Here is a 20642-nt window from a genome sequence, read left to right on the forward strand (position 1 = left end):
GGATAATTGGGAAAAAGCAGAGGAGTGGGATATATTGGTAGTGCTATAAAGGAGCCAGAACAGGCAGGAGGAGGTGGTGGCATAGTGGTATTGTTGCTGGACTAGTAATCCTCTGGGGAGCTGGGTTTGAGTCCCACCACGGTAGATGGTGAAATTTGAATTCAATAAAAATCTGGGATTAAAAGTCTAATGATGACCATGAAACCATTTATTCATTCATGGGATGTGGGTGTCACTAGCTAAGCCAGCATTTATTTCCCTTGAGGAGGTGATGGTAAGCTGCCTTCTTGAACCCTAACAGTCCATGTGGTGTAGGTACACCCACAGTGCTGTTAGGGTGGGAATTCCAGGATTTTGACCCAGTGATAGTGAAGGACAAGCGATATATTCCCAAGTCAGGTTGGTGTGTGGCTTGGAGGGGGACTTCCAGGTGGTGGTGTTCCCATGTGTCTGCTGCCCCTGCCCTCCTAGGTGGTAGTGGTCGTGTGTTTGGGAGGTGCTGTCTAAGGAGGCTTGTTGAGTTCCTGCAGTGCATCTTGTAGATGACACACGCTGCTCCTACTGTGCGTTGGTAGTGGAGGAGTGAATGTTTGTGGATGTGGTGCCAATTAAGCAGGCTGCTTTGTCCTGGATGGTTCCATCTGTCCAGGCAGGTGGCAGCAGATCTGCATGGAATGCTGGAGGAAGAGTTGAGGCCAATGTAGTATAGTGACCTGTAATTGTGGAAACAAAGGTGACTGTTTACATCTCAGAATCTTTCCAGGAAACGTTTGGAGACAGCTGTGGGATATTCCAGTCAGTGGCCCATCACTCCATCAGCAGGCGATTGATGCCATGTAACAGAGAGCAGGGCAGTACATCAGGTGTTGCATCAATCAGGCTAGATAGGTTGAGAGGGTGGTTGGATTTTGGACCATCACTATTGTGGCAATTGTGGTTTTATTTAGTGTGTAATACACCTTTAAGAATAATGCTTGTTAAAGAAGATCACATGACCTTTAGTACCCAAAAGGAGAGCAGTGCTGTCTACCTCAGTAGTCAGTAGTTAGTTGTGCAGAGATACAGTTTGAGTTGAAAGCACAGATGTAGTTGCTGCTGAGTGCCTTACAAATAAACTTAAAAGTTTCCACCTAAGAAGTGTCTATGTCTTAATAATGCCGAATTTAGAGGGGAAGGTGGAAAGGAATCAGGGAAGTCAGAAAACTAGGCACGACTGGCATAGTCGTGAGAGGAAATTTACCGTGGGAGAGACATGAAGAACTTTGGAGAAGGACCAAAGTGGCTACTGGATGAAATAAGTACAGGGACTGGACCTCTATCTTACCACATGGAGGTGGAAGGCCGAGTCATACAGAGACATGTGGATCATCTAAGGAAGAGAGGAACAAATCACCAAGAACTGATTCCACTAGTGTTCACAACCGGGTCAGCGTTTCCTGTTGAGAGAGCTCAATCTAGTACTGACATGTCTGATGTTCCTTCAAGAGTAGATGATACAGATCTACAGGTGCCCACTGAAGCACCTGGTGTTCAGGCAACTCCGGAAAAGGAGGTTCCTGAAAAAGCATCTGAAATTGTAAAGCTGTGATGCTCTACACGCATAAGGAAACCCCCAGAAAGGCTGAACTTGTAAATTCCTTTCCCAATGTAAATATTTTGTTGTTTTGAGAAATTTGTACTTGTAAATATAAAATTTATATCCGAGTAAAGGGGGAGGGATGTGGTAATTATGGTTTTATTTATTGTGTAATATACCTTTAAGAATAATGTTTGTTAAGGAAGATCACATGATCTTTATTACCCAATAGGAGAGTAGCACGGGCTCCCTCAGTAGTCAGTAGTTAGTAGTTAGTTGTGTAGAGATAGAGTTTGAGTTGAAAGCAGACATATAGTTGTTGCTGAGTACCTTGTAAATAAACTTAAAGTTTCCACCTAAGAAGTGTCTGTGGATCAACTTTATCAACAGTATCAACTCGGCCACCACTCACAACAACTAGATTCTCTTTGGTGCCTGGGGTGATTGACTGTCAGCATGTGGCCATCAAGGCTCCTGCAGAGGAGTCATCTGTCTCACTCATGAGCACACATTTCTCTTGAGTTTCTGTTAAAGGTCTCTGGAAATTATTTACTATTCTGCCTGATGTAGTCTTGGCGGCCTTTCATTCAATGCTCTCACCATCTCACTGGCCCCACCATTACATTAATCCAAGGGATTCATTCCTATTGACCTTGCCTATGGTCACATTTTCATGCCCTCCATTTCAAGTGCTCATGTACTGGTGTAGAAATGCACGGAGAATCATTATATAATGCATTATAAAACCTTTAAGGTAGCACATACACCGAATACTTTGACATTCAGCATTTGCCAATTGCCCAGTGAGACCCCAGGTGCTACTAAATGGCTTGATGCAAACTTTTTCAGTTGCTCTTACCTTTTGCTCTTTTGGTACCTGGAGTTCATTTGGAAGCAGGTTGCTGCCTTTTCTGCTCCGTGCAAGAGGTGGGCACTGTTGATGGTCTCTGGGTCCCTAAGCCCAGAGGGGCATAGCACATTCAGGGCCACCTGCATCAGTGCAAATGATGCCTCTGTCATCAGGGCTTCATGAAGCATTCTTGCCACCCTCATAGGAGCTGAGGATTTTAAAAAATTCTTTCAGGGGATGTAGACATCACTGGCAAGGCCAGTATTTGTTGCCCATCCCTAATTATCCTTGAGAGAGTAGTGGTGACTTGCCTTTGTGAACTGTTGCAGTCCATCTGATGTAGGTACAACACAAGGAGCGCCTCTAGAAGATGCCCCTTAGTCTTCAGGGAGCATCTCCTAACCCTTTTAAGGCGCACCTGCCCGTTCCTGTTTACCTTGAGTGGTTGAACATCTGGCATCACGTCCATGCATCTTGGGGCCAGCTCGCCTACTTATGGCTCCACACAGCACATGTATGAGGTAATACTGTAGAAGTGGGTGTGTACACCCTGCATCCATGGAGTGTGTGCTGCATGTGGGTCTCCGTGAGGGTCACCACTGCCTCAGTGGAGGATGCCATGTGCTCACATGCCAGAAACATGGGGTAGAACTTTACGTCCTGCAGGCGGGCAAGCGCCTGACCCGATTGGGTGTAAGATCACACGAGATGGCATCAGGCGAGCATCCCGACCTCCTTGCACACTCGTGTGATATTTTGCTCGGTGGGCACACACAGCAGTCAAAAACGTGCCAGCCGACAATTCAGCAGGCAATTAAGCCCATTAACGGCACAATTGAATGGGATATTTCGTGGCCCATCCAACCTTTGGCGGACCAGCCAATCGGCCTGGCGGCCTTCACATTTTTCATGAAACCTCACCCAGGGACAGGATGAAATCTCTGTTATGAATTTTAATAAACATAAATATCTGGGGACAGCATTTTTTATGAGGCATGCTTTCAGGTGCTGGATTGTGCTGCATGGACATTTTTTGCAGCTTTTTTATGCTTTATTTTATTATTTTCAGCTCTGCAGCTCCCTGAGGCAGCTGTCTGCCTTTAAGGAGCTCTCTCGCAGCGCTCACCCACATCCGCAGTGACGTTAGTTGGCCAGTTAGCGTGAAATTGTGGTTGGGGGCTGATCGCGGTTGGGGACCCGTTTCCCATCTGCTTCAAGGGCCGCCAATTGCACGCGCCCGATGAGGGAAATATTCAGGCAATAGGGCCATTCACGGCCTGCGTCGCCTGTGGATGGGTGCAAACAGCCTCTGGGAACTCTGAAAGGTGCCCACACGTTTCACGCTGCTGCTCCAGTAACTGTCGTTTTGCTGATAACTCCCAAAGCTTGCCATCTGGGGGAAGCTGGGCAACGCTGGGCCCTTCCATGGCATCATGGCCAGCTGTCACTGCCTCAGTTGCCTGTTCGCATGCGCCGGTGCCACGATCGCCAGCTGGTGCCATCCTTTCTAACTGTGCATCAATGTCTACCATCACGAATGCATCTGCGGAGGCAGAGTCTGCAGTCTCCTCAGATAGTGGATCTTCCCCTGAGATCTCATTTGGTCCCAGAGCCATCATCAGGTTTTCCTCTGCTGCTGGACCTGCAGGAGAGACAAGGGCGATGTTAACATACTGCACTTTCATAAAATCACAGGGTTGAATTTTCAGGATGGCGGGGGCTTGGCCGCGGGGAACACATACCGGCCACTGCAGCAGACCCGGTGCCATATTATCCTCGAATGAGCGTTAATTGGCTGTGGGTGGATCGTCCGCCCCTCACTCAGGAGGAAGTCCCGCCTTGGGGAACTGACGGTCACTCACCATCCTGACTTGGCAATATATCGCCGTTCCTTCACTGTCACTGGGTAAAATCCTGGAACTCCCTTCCTAACAGCACTGTGGGTGTACCTACACCACATGGACTGCAGTGGTTCAAGAAGGCAGCTCACCACCACCTTCTCAAGGGCAACTAGGGATGGGCAATAAATGCTGGCCCAGCCAGCGAAGTGAATAAGAAGCAGTCCCTCCAGACAGTGCTGCAGTGGTTGGAAGAGTCACTGCAGAGGGCTGCCTGGCATTAAGTCCCGGGACCCGGAGGACAGGTAAGTGGCAGGGGTCCCTGGGTGGGTAGGGGAGGGAAGACCTGGAGTGGTTCCGAAGAGGAGGCGATTGGGGTCTCAGGGGATAGGCCAGGGGGTGAGGGTGCCGGAGTCACCGGACCTTAAAGGGATTTGCTGATATAGGTGCCCCATACCCCCCACCCTTCCCACCCAAGATTGAATTTACTTTATTTTCGCACTTCCTCCCCTGAGCTGTCATTTGCCCGCCAGCCTAAAAATTGAGGCTGGGTGGGAGAAAGCCATTAAGTGGCCATTTAGGGGCCTTAATTGGGGCAAGCATGGGCATCCTGTCCAAGGCCCTACCCGCCCCAGTGTAAAATCGCTACCGATTGGGGTAGGCAGGACCTGGAGGAAATCCTGACCATGCAAATTCATGTTTCCCACCCCCCCTCTCCCTCCGCCACCTGCTAACCGCCTCAGAACCCACTTGGGGCAGGGGATAGGCAGGGAGCGTAAAATTCTGGCAATGGAATCACAGATTGGTTACAGAACAAGAGACCCTTTGGCCCCTTGTGTCCACGCCATCTCTCGCACAGAACAACTAATTATTTGACCATTTACCGATACATTTTAGGAGAGGGGTCCAGTTACTGCACTCACCTCTCTAACAGCCAATTGGGCTCCAACTCCAAAGTTCTGCATCTCCCACCATGAAAGTTCTTTCGTGACCGTGACCATTGTGCCTGGTGTTTGCCTCTTGGCTTTACTCCACCATCCCCTCTAACTTCGGCCGGATAAGGATCAGGCAGGTGCGGTGATGTCTCTTTACTAGTAATTCTGCAGGGGCAATGCCGGTCATTGTATGTGGCGCGGTCTGGTATGCGAACATGAACCAGGACAATCTTGTGCTGATGGAATCCCCTTCCATCATTTTCATCCTGGATTTAAAGGTTTGGATTGCCTGCTCAACCATGCCGTTTGATGCTGGGTGAGATTTTGATACGGGTAATGCTGTTAAGGGTCGTGAACCTGTGGAACTCTCCGCTATTAAAAGCGATCCCATTGACGGACACAAGGACCTCCGGCAATCCATGGACTGCAAAACTCTGCCGCAAACGGTCTATGGTGGCAGCCAATGCAGGTGACTGGACTTCATAGTCGTCCATCCATTTGGAGTGGGAGTCGATCAGTAAAAGGAACATTGTGCCCAAGAAGGTTCCCACATAATCGACGTGGAGGTGCACCCATGGCTGGCCTAGCCATTCCCATGGGTGTCATGGAGCTAAGAGGGGGGGAGCTTTTTGCACCTGCTGGCATTGAGGATAGCTTTTGACCAGGGTTTTGATATCCAAGCCTATGCCTGGCCACCACAAATAGCTGCGTGTGAGCACCTTCATTCTGCTAATGCCCGGGTGAGAGCTATGTAGCTCGGCTAACAATGGCCTTCACCCCCTTGGGGACATGATAACCCTTGCTCCCCAGAGTAACATGCTGCCCTGGCAGTAGAGTTCATATTTGCAATCAGAATAGGGCTTCATTTTCTTGGATTTAGATCCACCTGACCAGCCATTCAAGATCTGCTTCAATAGTGGGTCCCAGCTTGTCCACTCATGGATTTCTCTGGTCTGAACAGGGGGAGAAGCCAGATAATTTAGCACTAAGACCGGTTCCCGGGAAATTGAAGCCTCCCTGTTATTCGCTGGCAGGGGAAGGCGGCTTAATGTGCTGGCATGTGCTAATATTAGTGCCCATCTCTGGATGTGAGCCGATGTGATAGGGGGTATAACTTTATCTTCTCCAAATAATCCCAGTAGAGGCTTGTGATCAGATATAATATGGAAATGGCAACCGTGGAGATATTGATGAAACTTCCGGACTATGAACACAATTGATAAACCCTCCTTTTCAATTTGGAAATATTGTTGTTCTGCGATACTGCGAGATGTATAACCTATGGGTCGTTTGGAGCCATTCACCATCTGATGTGAAAGGTCAACCCCTATTCCATAAGGGGACAGGTCACATGTTAAAATTAATTCCTTCTTGGGGTCAAAGTGGACGAACAAGGCCGACGATCTTAATAATCGCTTCACTTTCAGAAGGCATCCTGGTGTGGGGCTTGCCAGCTCCATTTCTGATTCTCCTTAAGCAGGCCGTACAATGGGAACTGCCGAGGGGTTTGGGAGGAATTGGCCGTAGTAGTTTACCATGCCTAAGAAAGCCTTAAGCTCTGTGGTATTTCTTGGGGCTGGTGCCTTGCAAGTGGCCTGGACTTATTCTGATACAGGATGTAGGCCCTGCACATCAACCTTGTGGCCCAGGTAAACTGCCTCCTTAGCTTGGAATGGACATTTCTCTTGTTTTAGACGTAACCCCACTTGTGAGAAGCGTTTGAGCACCTTTTCTAGATTTGCTAAGTGTTCATCATCAGTCAGTCCCGTGACCAATATGTCGTCAAAGTAAATTATAACACGGGGCAATCCTTGAAGCAGCACATGCTGAGGAGGCCCCAAAGGGTAGACATGTGTATTGATACAGTCCTCGGTGTGCATTAATGGTGACAAATTCCCTAGAGTCCTTTTCTAACTCTGCTTGCTTGTAGGCATGGTTCATGTCTAATTTTGAATATGTGGTGCTCCCTGCCAACTTCATACACAATTCCTCAATCTTGGGTATTGGGTGTCTATCAAATTTGGCCACGTTATTGACAGTTGGCTTATAGTCACTGCATAAACGCACACTTTGGTCCGGCTTCAGTACAGGTACGATGGGTGCCTCCCACTCAGAAAATTACACCGGTTGTAGGATGCCCAATTTTTCCAGTCTGTTCAGTTCAGTTCCAACTTTGTTCCGTAGAGCGTAAGCGACTGGTCTGGTTCGTATAAATCTGGGGGCTGTGTTTGGGTCTATATGGATTCTGGCCTGTAGCCCTCAAATCCTTCCTAACTCGTTGTTGAAAACGGAAACATACTTTTGCAATAATTCCTGTAAGCCTTTCATTGTAATTTGAAAAATTTTGGTGCATTTCAATTTCAATTTTTGAGCCAGTTATGGCCTATTAAGCTGGGGCCCTCCCCAGCTACCATTATCAAGGTCAACCTTTCAGATTGATCTCTATACGTCACCGAGACTTGACATAACCCTTTCAGTCTTATTTCTTCACCCATGTATGTTCTCAGTTTAGTGTCTGAAACTTTCAATTTTAAAGAATGGGTTCCTTTATTCAAGTATCTGAATGTATGCTCTCCATTGACGGACATCGATACTCCAGTATCAACTTCCATCTTAATGGGTTGTCCATTGACTATAATGCTTACTTGGATTGACTTGGTTCTACCCACTTTCAGGTTGTGTAATGTATGGATGTTTGATTCTATTTCTTCCGGTTCTTCCATAAGACATATTTCACGATTTCTCTCTTTGTCTCTAAAATGCTGTCTCAGCCTATCTCTGCAGTGCCTCATTATGTGGCTATAGTGGTGGCAGAAAAAGCATTCGACTTTTTGAATTGTTGATTACCCACTGGATGCTGGCATGCATTTCTCTCATTCATTTTGTGGGTTTTCACTGTGGTACTGCTGTTTTTTAATGATCTGTAAATAGGGGGCGTTTCCCACCTTTCTGTGGGGGCCGATGTTTTCGCGTCTTTTGTTGCCAGTCTGTCGCGTCCTACTAGAAGAGCAGAGCCATTTTGTGCATCCCTCATAGCTTCCGAATTTCTAACAGCATTTTCCATGGCTGTGGCTAATTCTAATGCCTTATTGAGGTCTAGATTAGCTTTGGCTAGCAAACGTCTTTGAATAGTATCATCTCCAATCCCTCATATCAATCAGTCTCTCAGCATGTCACTAATAGGCGTTCCGAGTTTGCAATGTTCAATTAATGCCTTTAAGACAGCCACATAGCCAGCTATTGTCTTCCTTGGAAGCCCATTCTTTGAATTGAACTTGAAGCACTGCATAGTGACTGAGGGCGTTGGTCTCAGGTGGTTTTGTACAATTTTTATTAATTCTTCGAAAGCCTTTGAGTCAGGTTGTTCGGTGACGTGAGGCAGCGGATCAGCTCGTACGTTTTGCTCCCACATGTGGACAGAAGAGTTGCCCTCTTCTTCTCCTCCCCCACAATGTTGTGAATGGAAAAAAAGAATATTAGGCGTTCAACGTACTGAGACTAGTCACCTGAAATGGGGTTGAATAGATCAACACGCCCGAACTGCGGCATCATGAATGACTACAAGGGGACTGCCCATCCTATGGCTTCCCAGTTAATGACGAATTCAGGCTTTTGGCTTACTGCAGCTTTATTGACTGCCATTGATCAATTTGTGCTTTGCCTTTTGCAGAGCTGCCTTCTCTCTGAGGTCTCTTATAATTTTCTGTCCATAGCCATTTTTTTTGTATGTACCGCTTTAAATGTTTTGTCACTTTAAGAGCATTCACCATTTTTTTACTCCGTCTCTGCAGCTGTTGGCTTTTCTATGCTGTGTTTTGTGCTCTTTTCGAGTTTTGACGGGATCCTTGCAATCGTGATTCTGCAGGGCTTTTTTCCTAAGTTTTTTCAAATTTAAAACTGCAGCATTGCTTTCTGCCCTGATTGCTTCCTATTTTGAAACAAAGAACAGATTTCCTTTCTAATGTTTTGCTCACCCATCTTGTGGAATCTCACTCAGGAGTCTTACAATTTTGCTATTTTCATCATTGTCGGCAGTTTTATGTCTTGAGTCTATGAGTTCATTAGCCGAGTAAGCTCGAATTACATGCCTACATGTACACTTGTTAGTCGATGCCCACTATCAATAACAGAGAGAGACTGATATAAGAACAAACTGTGATTGCCTATTGCTTAACAGAGGGCAGAGCACTAAACCCTTGCATGCTCCCACAACCACCTCCAGCTCTAGACTTACAGTTAACCAGTAGCCCGTGCTGTACAGTGATTGGTCAGTGCTGTCATGTGGTTAGTCCACTTGCATTCTCTTAAAGGTGCCTGGTATTCCACTTTACCACAGAAGGCCTCAATCGAATCTGCCTCCACCACTCCCTCAGGGAGTGTATTCCAAATCCTAACCACACTGTGTAAAAATATTTTTCCTCACGTAACCATTAATCCTTTTGCCAATCACCTTAAATCGATGTCCTCTGTTTCTTTATCCTTCCATCATCAAAAGATGTTTCTCTCTATCCGTCCTATCCATACCCGCATAATTTTGAATACCCCTATCAAATCTCTTTTTAACCTTCTCTTCTCCAAGGGACAATAGTCATAGTTTCTCCAAACTAGGTAACTGAAAGTTCTTCATCCATGGAACCATTCCCGTAAATCTTTTCTGCCCCCTCTCTAATGTCTTCACATCCACCCTAACGTGTGGTGTCAAGAACTGGACACAGTACTCCATTTGAGGCTGGAGCAGTATTTTATGCAGGTTTATCATAGCTTTTCTGGGCTGTGTTTTGCGTTCTTTTTCAGTTTTGGCAGGATCCCGGCAACTGTGGATCTGCAGGGCTTTTTTTCTCAGTTTTTCAAATTTAAAACTGCAGCACTGCTTTCTGCTCTGATTGCCTCCTATTTTACTACAAGTACAGGTTCCCTTTCTAATGTTTTGCTCAACCATCTTGCTTTTGTACTGTTGCCCCTATTTATAAAGCCTGGGATCTCATATTCTTTATTAACCACTTTCTCAACCTGCCCTGCCACCTTCAATGATTTGCGCACATCCATCTCTCTTACCATACCACCTTTCGAATATATTGGCCCTCCTCATTCCTCCTACCAAAATGAATCACTTTGCAATTCTCTGTATTAAATTTCATTTACCACTTGTCCACCCATTCCATCAACCTGCCTATGTTCCCTTGAAGTTTACCACTATTGCCCTCACATTTTACAATACTTCCAAGCTTGGGGTCATCTGCAAAATTTAGTTAACAACTGCTGCTTGTCCATGATCTGGAGTTTCCTGTGTTCATCAGTCCCCACAAGGCCACTGCAGTTGATACTCATCAGAAGGACTGATATGCTCATCCATCATGTTACTCACTTTCTATGGGCTCCACACCCAGCCTCAGCAACAGGCTGATCTGCTGCAGCCCATCCTATTTCCATTGCATCCTCCTCCATTGGGATTACGACAGTTAAGAATGGCACATCACCTCCAGTTCCTCTCCATTTCATTGCATTGTGGGTGTGCTTCTCCCAAAAGACAAACACACACAGTTGCACTTGTCACTTGCCTGTGGCAGTTGTCACCCTATGCCAGCTTCCATGTCATGTATCGTGCCACTGGGAGGCCTGCTGCAAGTGGCCGTTCAATCTTGGGAGTGCAGCAATCAACTTTGACAGACCATGAGCCACTGTGTGAGGCTACCCAGTGTCTCTCTGTGCATGATGGTTCCTGGCATGGTTTGGCCACATAGGCTCCCATCTCATAGGTGCCATTTATAACCTGTAAGGATGTAAGAATTATGAATAGCATGCACCTTGCCAGACCATACTGATAATCGAAACACTGCCATGTTCATTCAATGGCCCTGCGGCCGCTGACTTCTGCGGCCACATGCAGTCATGCCCTCTTCATTATTCTTGCTGGCCTCCTCCTCCCATCCACTGGGAAGAGCAACTCTCTCTGTTCCCACACAGCCTGCTGGAGCACCTCCAGTAAGGCATCACTGAAGCTTGGTGCTACCCTTCCTCTGACTCCAGCCATTCCTGTTCAGTCTCTCGTGTCCCGCAACCTTTCTGGTACCCTATTTGTGTGCAGCTTGTAGGAAGGCTGTTGAGTTCCCTTTAACTGTGGTGCCTGTTGGAATTTCCTCCTGCCTGTCACCTGTTATTTGCCGGCACTCCTGCCTGCCGATGGTTAATTGACTACAATCCCTGAGGAGGCTCCTGGCTCCCGCCTCTGCGGCCACGCGACCCATGTTGAGCCGTGATGCGGGATCTCCTCCGTTCTGGTAAAATTCAACCCTCTTTACAATGCAAAGAGTGTTCTCTACAACATCTGTCCTCACTCCTTCATGGTTCAGTTTTGGCTGCCTGTGTTTTCAATATCCCAGTATTATCAAAGATATGTGTGGATGTGCGGAGTTAATTGAGAAAATTAAGTTAATGGCAGATTTAGATATGATTGGGAAATTAGGCTGTGGGGTGGTTGTGGTGGCTCGCATTCAGTACATATTGTTCAGTATAGATAAATGGAGTGTTAAGCACTCAGTAGGGCCAACACCAAGCATGTGTATCCATTGCAGGATTGTACGCTCAAGGTTGCTGAACAGGAGAATGATTTTGGTGACAGTGCATGAATCTTAAGATTCACAACGTGAGACTATTGGAAAAGCGAAGCATGTTAGAATGCATTTACAGTATGATTAATTAGAAAACAACAAATAATATATTTGTACAAGACTACGTTAAGCCTTAGTTAATATACTATGGGCAGAATTTTCTGCCTGTTGGGTGGGCAGGCCCGACCCAATCTCCAGCGGGTAGGGAGCCGATCCCCGCAGGAGAAGCGGGCTGCACCGCCATTTTATTTGGGTGGGCCAATTAAGGCCGGCCCAGTGTGACGTCTGGCAGGAAGTGCTATACACTTCTTGTGTGGGCGGGGGGGGGGGATTCCTTAAAAGCGAGTGCGTGAAAAACGGACTTCTCCCTGGGGCTAATTGCTGCCTCAGGGAGATCGCTTCCACTTTGAAAACTGTTAAAAAGAGAAAAAAAAGTTCCCTAACATGTTCCCCTCACGTGACAATGTCACATGAGATGGGACATGTTCATAATTTACAGAAAAATTTTGTTAAAATTTTTAGAACCCTGCATGAAACCTCATCCTACCTGTGGATGAGGTTTCATGTTTTCTCTATTTGCCACCGGGGCTCCTGGCCTGCCCACCAACCTTAAGGTTGGATGGGCATTTCCTTTAATTGTTTAAATGACAGGTTGGGGGGCCCGTGGCTGATTTTGCTGTGCCCCGCATTCCTGAAAATTTAAATGGGGCAGGGTGACGTCAGGGGTCCGCCCAACATCATCCCATGTTATTTTACGCGTCGGCGAGTGAGCCCCACCCCCTGCTCGCCGACGGCAAAATTCTGCCCTAGCTCTCACTTTGGGCCCTTGCTTGGGGCTGGACTTAACGTTCCCCTGCTGGCAAGTTTAGACAGGGGGCAGGTTAAATCCCATGGACGACCTGCCCGCTGTCTCCCCGCCTGCACTTGCACTCATTGTAATTGTATCAGCAGCATGGGGAAGGTGGGGGTGAAGTCCATTTGGTGAACTGCCTGCCAATGGGCCAATTAAGGTCCTTAATTGGGCAATTAGTTCCCACTGTCCCAAATAAGGGCCCCATCCCGCCATTGCCGGGACTTAACCAATGGTGGGAGAGGCATATGTCAGGTGGCCAGCTTGACAGGCTTCTGCATATGAACATGGACCGCTTCAGCATCTGAGGATCCGTGAATGCTGCTGAACTTTGTGCAATCATCAGCGAACATCACCACTCCTGAGCGTATGATGGAAAGAAGGTTAAGCAGCTGAAGTTGGGCCTTGGACACTACCCTGAGGAACTTAGACCATAAGAACATAAGACATAGGAGCAGAAATTAGGCTCTTCGGCCCATTGACTCTGCTCCGCCATTCAATCATGGCTGATAAGTTTCTCAACCCCATTCTCCCACCTTCACCCCGTAACCTTTGATCCCCTTACCAATCTATCTCAGTCTTAAATACACTCAATGACCTGGCCTCCACAGCTTTCTGTGGCAATGAATTCCATAGATTCACCACTCTCTGGCTGAAAAAGTTTCTCCTCATCTCTGTTCTAAAAGGTCTTCCCTTTACTCTGAGGCTGTGCCCTCAGGTCCTAGTCTCTCCTACTGATGGAAACATCTTCCCCACGTCCACTCTATCCAGGCCTTTCAGTATTCTGTAAGTTTCAATCAGATCCCCTCTCATCCTTCTAAACTCCATTGAGTATAGACCCAGAGTCCTCATATGTTAAGCCTTTCATTCCTGGGATCGTTCTCGTGAACCTCCTCTGGACCCTCTCCAGGGCCAGAACATCCTTCCTGAGATACGGGCCCAAAATTGCTCACAATATTCTAAATGTGGTCTGACCAGAGTCTTATAAAACCTCAGCAGCACATCCCTACTTTTATATTCTAATCCTCTCGGAATAAATGCCAACATTGCATTTGCCTTCCTAACTACCGACTCAATCTGCAAGTTAACCTTAAGAGAATCCTGGACTAGGACTCCCAAGTCCATTTGCACTCCAGATTTCTGAATTCTCTCTCCATTTAGAAAATAGTCTATGCCTCTATTCTTCCTACCAAGGTGCATGACCTCACACTTCTCCACGTTGTATTCCAACTGCTACTTCTTTGCCCATTCTCCTAACCTATCCAAATCCTTCTGCAGCCTCCCTGCCTCCTCAATATTACCTGTCCCTCCACCTACCTTTGTATCATCTGCAAACTTAGCCAGGAGGCCCTCAGTTCCTTCATCTAGATCATTAATATATAAAGTGAAAAGTTGTGGTCCCAACACTGACCCCTGTGGAACTCCACTAGTCACCGGCTGCCATCCTGAGAAGGACCCCCTTATCCCCACTCTCTGCCTCCTGCCAGACAGCCAATCTTCTATCCATGCTAGTACCTTGCCTCTAACACCATGGGCTCTTTCCTTACTGAACAGCCTCCTGTGCGGCACCTTGTCAAAGGCCTTCTGGAAGTCTAAGTAGATAACATCCATTGGCTCTCCTTTGTCTAACTTACACGTTACCTCCTCAAAGAATTCTAACAGATTTGTGAGGCATGACCTCCCCTTGATGAAACCATGCTGACTTTGCCCTATTTTACCATGCACTTCCAAGTATTATGAAATCTCTCCTTAATAATGGACTCTAAAATCTTACCAAAGACCGATGTCAGGCTAATCAGCCTATAATTTCCCGTCTTTTGCCTCACTCCCTTCTTAAACAGGGGGATTACATTAGCAATTTTCCAGTCCTCTGGTACGCTCCCTGACTCCAGCGACTCCTGAAAGATCACCACTAACACCTCCACTATCTCTTCAGCTATCTCCTTCAGAACTCTGGGGTGTAATCCATCTGGTCCAAGTGATTTATGCACCTTCAGACCTTTCAGTTTTCCTAGCACCTTCTTCTTGGTAATGGCCACCATACGCACCTCTGCCCCCGACTCTCTTCAACTTTGGGGATGTTACTCATGTCTTCCACCATGAAGATTGACGCAAAGTACCTATTCAGTTCCTCTGCCACTTCTTTGTTCCCCACTACTACTTCTCCAGCATCATTTTTCAGCGGCCCAATGTCCACTTTTGCCTCTCTCTTACCCGTTATAGATCAAAAAAAACTCCTGCAATCTTCTTTTATATTACTGGCTAGTTTAGCTTCATATTTAATCTTCTCCCTCCTTATTCCTTTTTTAGTTGCCCTCTGTTAGTCTTTGTAGGCTTCCCAATCCCCTCATTTCCCACTGCTCTTCGCCGCATTGTATGCTTTCTCTTTAGCTTTACTGCTGCCCCTAACTTCCCTTGTCAGCCATGGTTGTCTCGACCTCCCTTTAGTATGCTTCTTCTTCCTTGGGATGAATTTTTGCTGTGTCTCCCAAATTACTCCCAGAAACTCCTGCCATTGCTGTTCCACTGTCTTTCCTGCTAGGCTCATCTCCCAGTCAGTTCTGGCCAGCTCCTCCCTCATGCCTCTGTAGTTGCCTTTATTCAACTGTAATAACGTTACATCTGATTCCAGCTTTTTCCTCTCAAATTGCAGGGTAAATTCTATAGTCACTTCCTCCTAAGGATTCCTTCACCTTAAGCTCCTTTATCAAATCTGCCTCATTACACATCACTAAATCTAGAATTGCCTGTTCCCTAGTGGGCTCCACCACAAGCTGCTCTAAAAAGCCATCTCGTAGACATTCCACAAACTTCTTTTCTTGGGATCCACTACCAACCTGTTTTTCCCAGTCTACCTGCATATTGAAATCCCCCATGATCACTGTAACCTAGCCTTTCTTACACGCCTTTTCTATCTCCTGGTGTATCTTGTGCCCCACATCCTGACTACTGTTCGGAGGCCTGTACATAACTCCCATTATGGCTGTGTTACCTTTGCGGTTCCTCAACTCTACCCACACAGATTCTACGTCCTCTGACCCTACGTCGTTTCTTGCTATCGATTTAATTTCATTTCTTACTAACAAAGCAACCCCACACCCTCTGCCAACCTGCCTATCTTTTCGATAGGATGTGTATCCTTGGATATTTAGCTCCCATTCCTGATCCCCTCGCAGCCATGTCTCCGTGATGCCCACCACATCATACCTGCCAATTTCAATCTGCGCCACAAGCTGATTTACCTTATTTTGTATACTGCGTGCATTCAGATACAACACCTTCAGTCCTGTATTTCCTGTCCCCTTTCTCATTGTCGTCCCTTTATCTGACGTGCTTGAAGTTAGATTCCTAGCCCTTTCCTAATACTCTGTCCTATTTTGTGTTCTGGAGACTTTAATAGCCTCTCCTGGGCTCTCCTTTCTTTCTAGTTTTTTCATAATTTTCCATGAAGTTGAATCCACCCCCCCACACGCTAACCTGCTGCTTTGTTTCCCATTAGTCATACTTCTTGGAGTTTTACCCTTCCTTTCCCTCCCACCCTCCCCCCCCCCCACCCACTTTCTAGTTTAAAGTCCTGTTGACCACCCTATTTACCCTTTTCGCTAGAACATTGGTCCCAGATCGGTTCAGGTGGAGACCATCCCAATGGTACAGATGCCTCCTGTTCCAATACTGATGCCAGTGCCCCACGAAATGGAACCCCTCTTTTCCGCACCACTTCTTTAACCACGTGTTTACTTCCCTTATTCTCGCGTCCCTATGCCAATTTGCACGTGGCTCGGGTAGTAATCCAGAGATTATAACCCTTGAGGACCTGTTCTTTAATTTAGTTCCTAGTTCCTGATAATCCCCAAAAAGGTCCTCTTTCCTAATCTTACCTGTGTTATTTGTCCTGATGTGGACCACAACAACTGCAATGATGTCCTGGAACTGAGATTATTGACTTCCAACAACCACAATCATCTTCCTGATTCCCCAAAGCCTGTCCGCCAACTATAAAGCACAAGTCAGGAGTGTGATGGAATACTCTCCACTTGCCTGGATGAGTGCAGCTCCAACAACACTCTAGAAACCTGATAACATTCAGGACAAAAGCAACCTGCTTCATTGGCACCCCATCCACCACCAACGCACAGTGACAGCAGTGTGTACTGTTAACAAGATTTGCTGCAGCAACCCAACAACGTTCCTCTGACAGCACCTTCCAAACCTGCAATCTCTACCACCTCGAAGGGCAACGGCAGCAGGCACATGGAAACACCACCGCCTGGAAATTCCCCTCCAAGCCACACATCACCCTGACTTGGAAATATATCACTGCTCCTTGGGTCAAAATCCTGGAGCTCCCCCACTAACAGCACTCTGGGTGTTCCTCCAACACATGAACGGCAGAGGTTCAAGAAGGCTGCTCACCACCACCTTCTCAAGGGCAATTAGGGTTGGGCAATGAATGCTAGTCTAGCCAGCGACCCCCAAATCCTATGAAAGAATAAAAAAAGACTTTAGAAGGACTTAGATTGGTGAAATGGGTGGACAGATGAAATTTAATGCGGAAGTGGAAGTGATTCATTTTGTTAGGACGAATGAGGAAAGGCAGTATAAAATAAATAGAGATAAAAACAAAAAACTGCAGATGCTGGAAATCCAAAACAAAAACAGAATTACCTAGAAAAACTCAGCAGGTCTGGCAGCATCAGTGGAGAAGAAAAGAGTTGACGTTTCGAGTCCTCATGACCCTTCAACAGAACTGAGTGAATATTAGGAGAGGGGTGAAATATAAGCTGGTTTAAGGTGGGGTGGGGGGCTGGGGGGGGGGGTGGAGGTGGGTGGGCGGAGAGAAGTGGCGGGGGAGGAGGGTGTGGTTGTAGGGACAAGCAAGCAGTGATAGGAGCAGATAATCAAAAGATGTCACAGACAAAGGAACAAAGAGGTGTTGAAGGTGGTGATATTACCTGAACGAATGTGCTAATTAAGAATGGATGGCAGGGCACTCAAGGTACAGCTCTAGTGGGGGTGGGATGGAAAGACTAGCAGGGCATACAAGATTTAAAAATAATGGAAATAGGTGGGAAAAGAAAAATCTATATAAATTGTTGGAAAAAACATAAGGAAGGGGGAAGAAACAGAAAAGGGGTGGGGATGGAGGAGTGAGTTCAAGATCTAAAGTTATTGAATTCAATATTCAGTCCAGATGGCTGTAAAGTGCCTAGTCGGAAGATGAAGTGCTGTTCCTCCAGTTTGCGTTGGGCTTCACTGGAACATTGCAACAAGCCAAGGACAGACATGTGGGCAAGAGAGCAGGGTGGAGTGTTAAAATGGCAAGCGCCAGGTCTGTTCGCAAGAAAGACCCAAACCTCCCTGTCGCTTGCCATTTTAACACTCCACCCTGCTCTCTTGCCCACATGTCTGTCCTTGGCTTGCTGCATTGTTCCAGTGAAGCCCAACGCAAACTGGAGGAACAGCTCCTCATCTTCTGGCTAGGCACTTTACAGCCATCCAGACTGAATATTGAATTCAACAACTTTAGATCTTGAATTCTCTCCTCCATCCCCAACCCCTTTCCGTTTCTTCCCCCTTCCTTTTGTTTTTTCCAATAATTTATATAGATTTTTCTTTTCCCACCTATTTCCATTATTTTTAAATCTTGTATGCCCCTCTAGTCTTTCCACCCCACCCCCACTAGAGCTGTACCTTGAGTGCCCTGCCATCCATTTTTAATTAGCACATTCGTTTAGATAATATCACCACCTTCAACACCTCTTTGTTCCTTTGTCTGTGACATCTTTTGATTATCTGCTCCTATCACTGCTTGCTTGTCCCTACAACCACACTACCACACCCCCCCACTTCTCTCCCCCGCCCCCTCACCTTAAACCAGCTTATATTTCACCCCTCTCCTAATATTCACTCAGTTCTGTTGAAGAGTCATGAGGACTCGAAAAGTCAACTCTTTTCTTCTCCGCCGATGCTGCCAGACCTGCTGAGTTTTTCCAGGTAATTCTGTTTTTGTTATAAAATAAATAGTATAATTCTAAATGTGTGCAGAGGCAGACGGACCTGAGGGATTTTCTGCACAAATCATTGAAGGGGCAGTGTGGACTGAGAGAATCATTAACAAAGCATATGGGATCATGGGCTTTATTAATAGGGGCATAGAGTACAAAAGGTAGGAAATTATAAACCTGTATAAAACATGATTATGGCCTCAACTAGAGCAATACATCTAGCTCCTGGAGTGCAAAAAAGATTCATGAGAATGGTTCCAGCAGTGAGGAATTTCAGTTATGAAAATAGAGGCCAGGATTTCATGCCCCACAGGCAGGAGCGCGTCTGATCCATCTGGCTGCGAAATAGAACAAGCTGATGTCGGGTGAGCGTCCCGACGTCACTGCGCAGTTGCACGATATCTCGCTCGATGGGCGCGTGCAGCAGGCGGAAATGTGCCCACGGACAATTAAGTGGGAAATTATGCCCATAAAGGATGCACTTGGAATCGTGGCCCGTCCCCTTTTACAGTTGGCGGACGGGCCACTTGGCCAGGCGGCATTCACATTTTTGCTCAAACCTCGATCCAGGGCGGGATGAAATCCCCGAAGGGAAGTAAAATAAAAAATAGACATCTGGCGACTGTTTTTTATGAGGTATGCTTACAGGGGCTCGATTGTGCTGAGTGGACATATTTTGCAGTATTTCTCTTGTTTTGTTTATTCTGTGTAGGTCTGCAGATCCCTGAGGCAGCTGTGTGCCTTCAGGGAGCTCATTGAGAGGGCTCTCCAGCACCCATAGTGACCTTGGTGCCCACCCTCTTCCTACCCCCACCGGCAGTGCTGAGCCTTTCTCAGGATGCGTTTCATGCTGGCTGGCCGTTAGTTGGCCAGTCAGTGTGAAATCGCAGTTCGGGCCCCATTTCCCATCAGTTCCCAGGCCCACCGATCACCCGTGCTCGACGAATGAAAAATTCAGGCCAGATTGGAGAAGTTGCAGCTGTTCTGTGGAAAAGAGAAGGCTGAGAGGAGATTTGATAGAGATATTCAAAATCACGAGGTGTCTAGTCAGAGGAGAAAGGGAGAAACAGTTTCCATTGGTGGAAGGCTGGAGAACCTTGGCAAAAGAAGCGATGGCGGCATGAGGAGAAACATTTTACATAGTAATTGGCACAAATCAGGGATGCACTGCCTGGGAGTTTTATGGAGGCAGATTCAATCATGGCTTTCAAAAGAGAATTGGATCATTATCAGCGGAGCAAAGGTCTGCAGGGCTATGGGATAAAGGTGGGTGGTGGCACTAGGTGAATTGCTGTTGCAGACAGCCAACATGGACACAGCGGGCTGAAGGGCCTCTTTCTGAGTTAAAGGCTATCCTATATACTCTATGTTTCTAAGAGATTCCAACCACGTATATGTGCCATCACTAAGACTGCCTATTTCCAACTCCATCGCATCCCCTGACTCTGTCCTGCCTCAGCTCATCTTCTGCTGAAACCCTCATCCATGTCTTTGTTAGCTCGAGTCTTGGCAATTTCACTGCACTCCTAACCAACCACCCTTATTCTACCCTCCATAAACATGAGGTCATCCTAACTCTGTGGCCTGAATCCTAACTCGCACTAAATCTGTTCGCCCATCACCCCTGTGCTTGCGGATCTGCATTGGCAAATTTTGCTGTGTAATGTTCTGGAGGAGCACATTGGGGCATTTTTGTTTTTTGCATTCATGGGATGTTAACATCACTAGTAAAGCCAGCATTTATTGCCCATCACTAATTGTCCTTGGGAAGGTGGTGGTGAGCTGCCTTCTTGAACCGCTGCAATCCATGTGGTGTAGGTACACCCACAGTGCTGTTAGGAAGGGAGTTCCAATTATTTTGATCCAGTGACAGTGAAGGAATGGTGACATAGTTCCAAGTCAGAGTGGTGTGTGACTTGGAGGGGAACTTCCAGTTGGTGGTGCTCCCATGCATTTGCTGGCAGAGGCTTGGTGAATTGC

The 20642-nt window shown here is 46.8% G+C and overlaps 1 protein-coding gene across 3 annotated transcripts in view; it reads right to left on the minus strand.

The window, feature by feature from the left end:
• The window catches only part of LOC121294052 (urea transporter 2-like), a 150422-nt gene that overhangs the window by 71564 nt on the left and 58216 nt on the right, over window positions 1–20642 (minus strand). The gene's annotated exons all lie outside the window — the stretch shown is intronic.

This window comes from Carcharodon carcharias, chromosome 1 (genome assembly GCF_017639515.1).
Source record: "Carcharodon carcharias isolate sCarCar2 chromosome 1, sCarCar2.pri, whole genome shotgun sequence".
NCBI lineage: Eukaryota > Metazoa > Chordata > Chondrichthyes > Lamniformes > Lamnidae > Carcharodon > Carcharodon carcharias.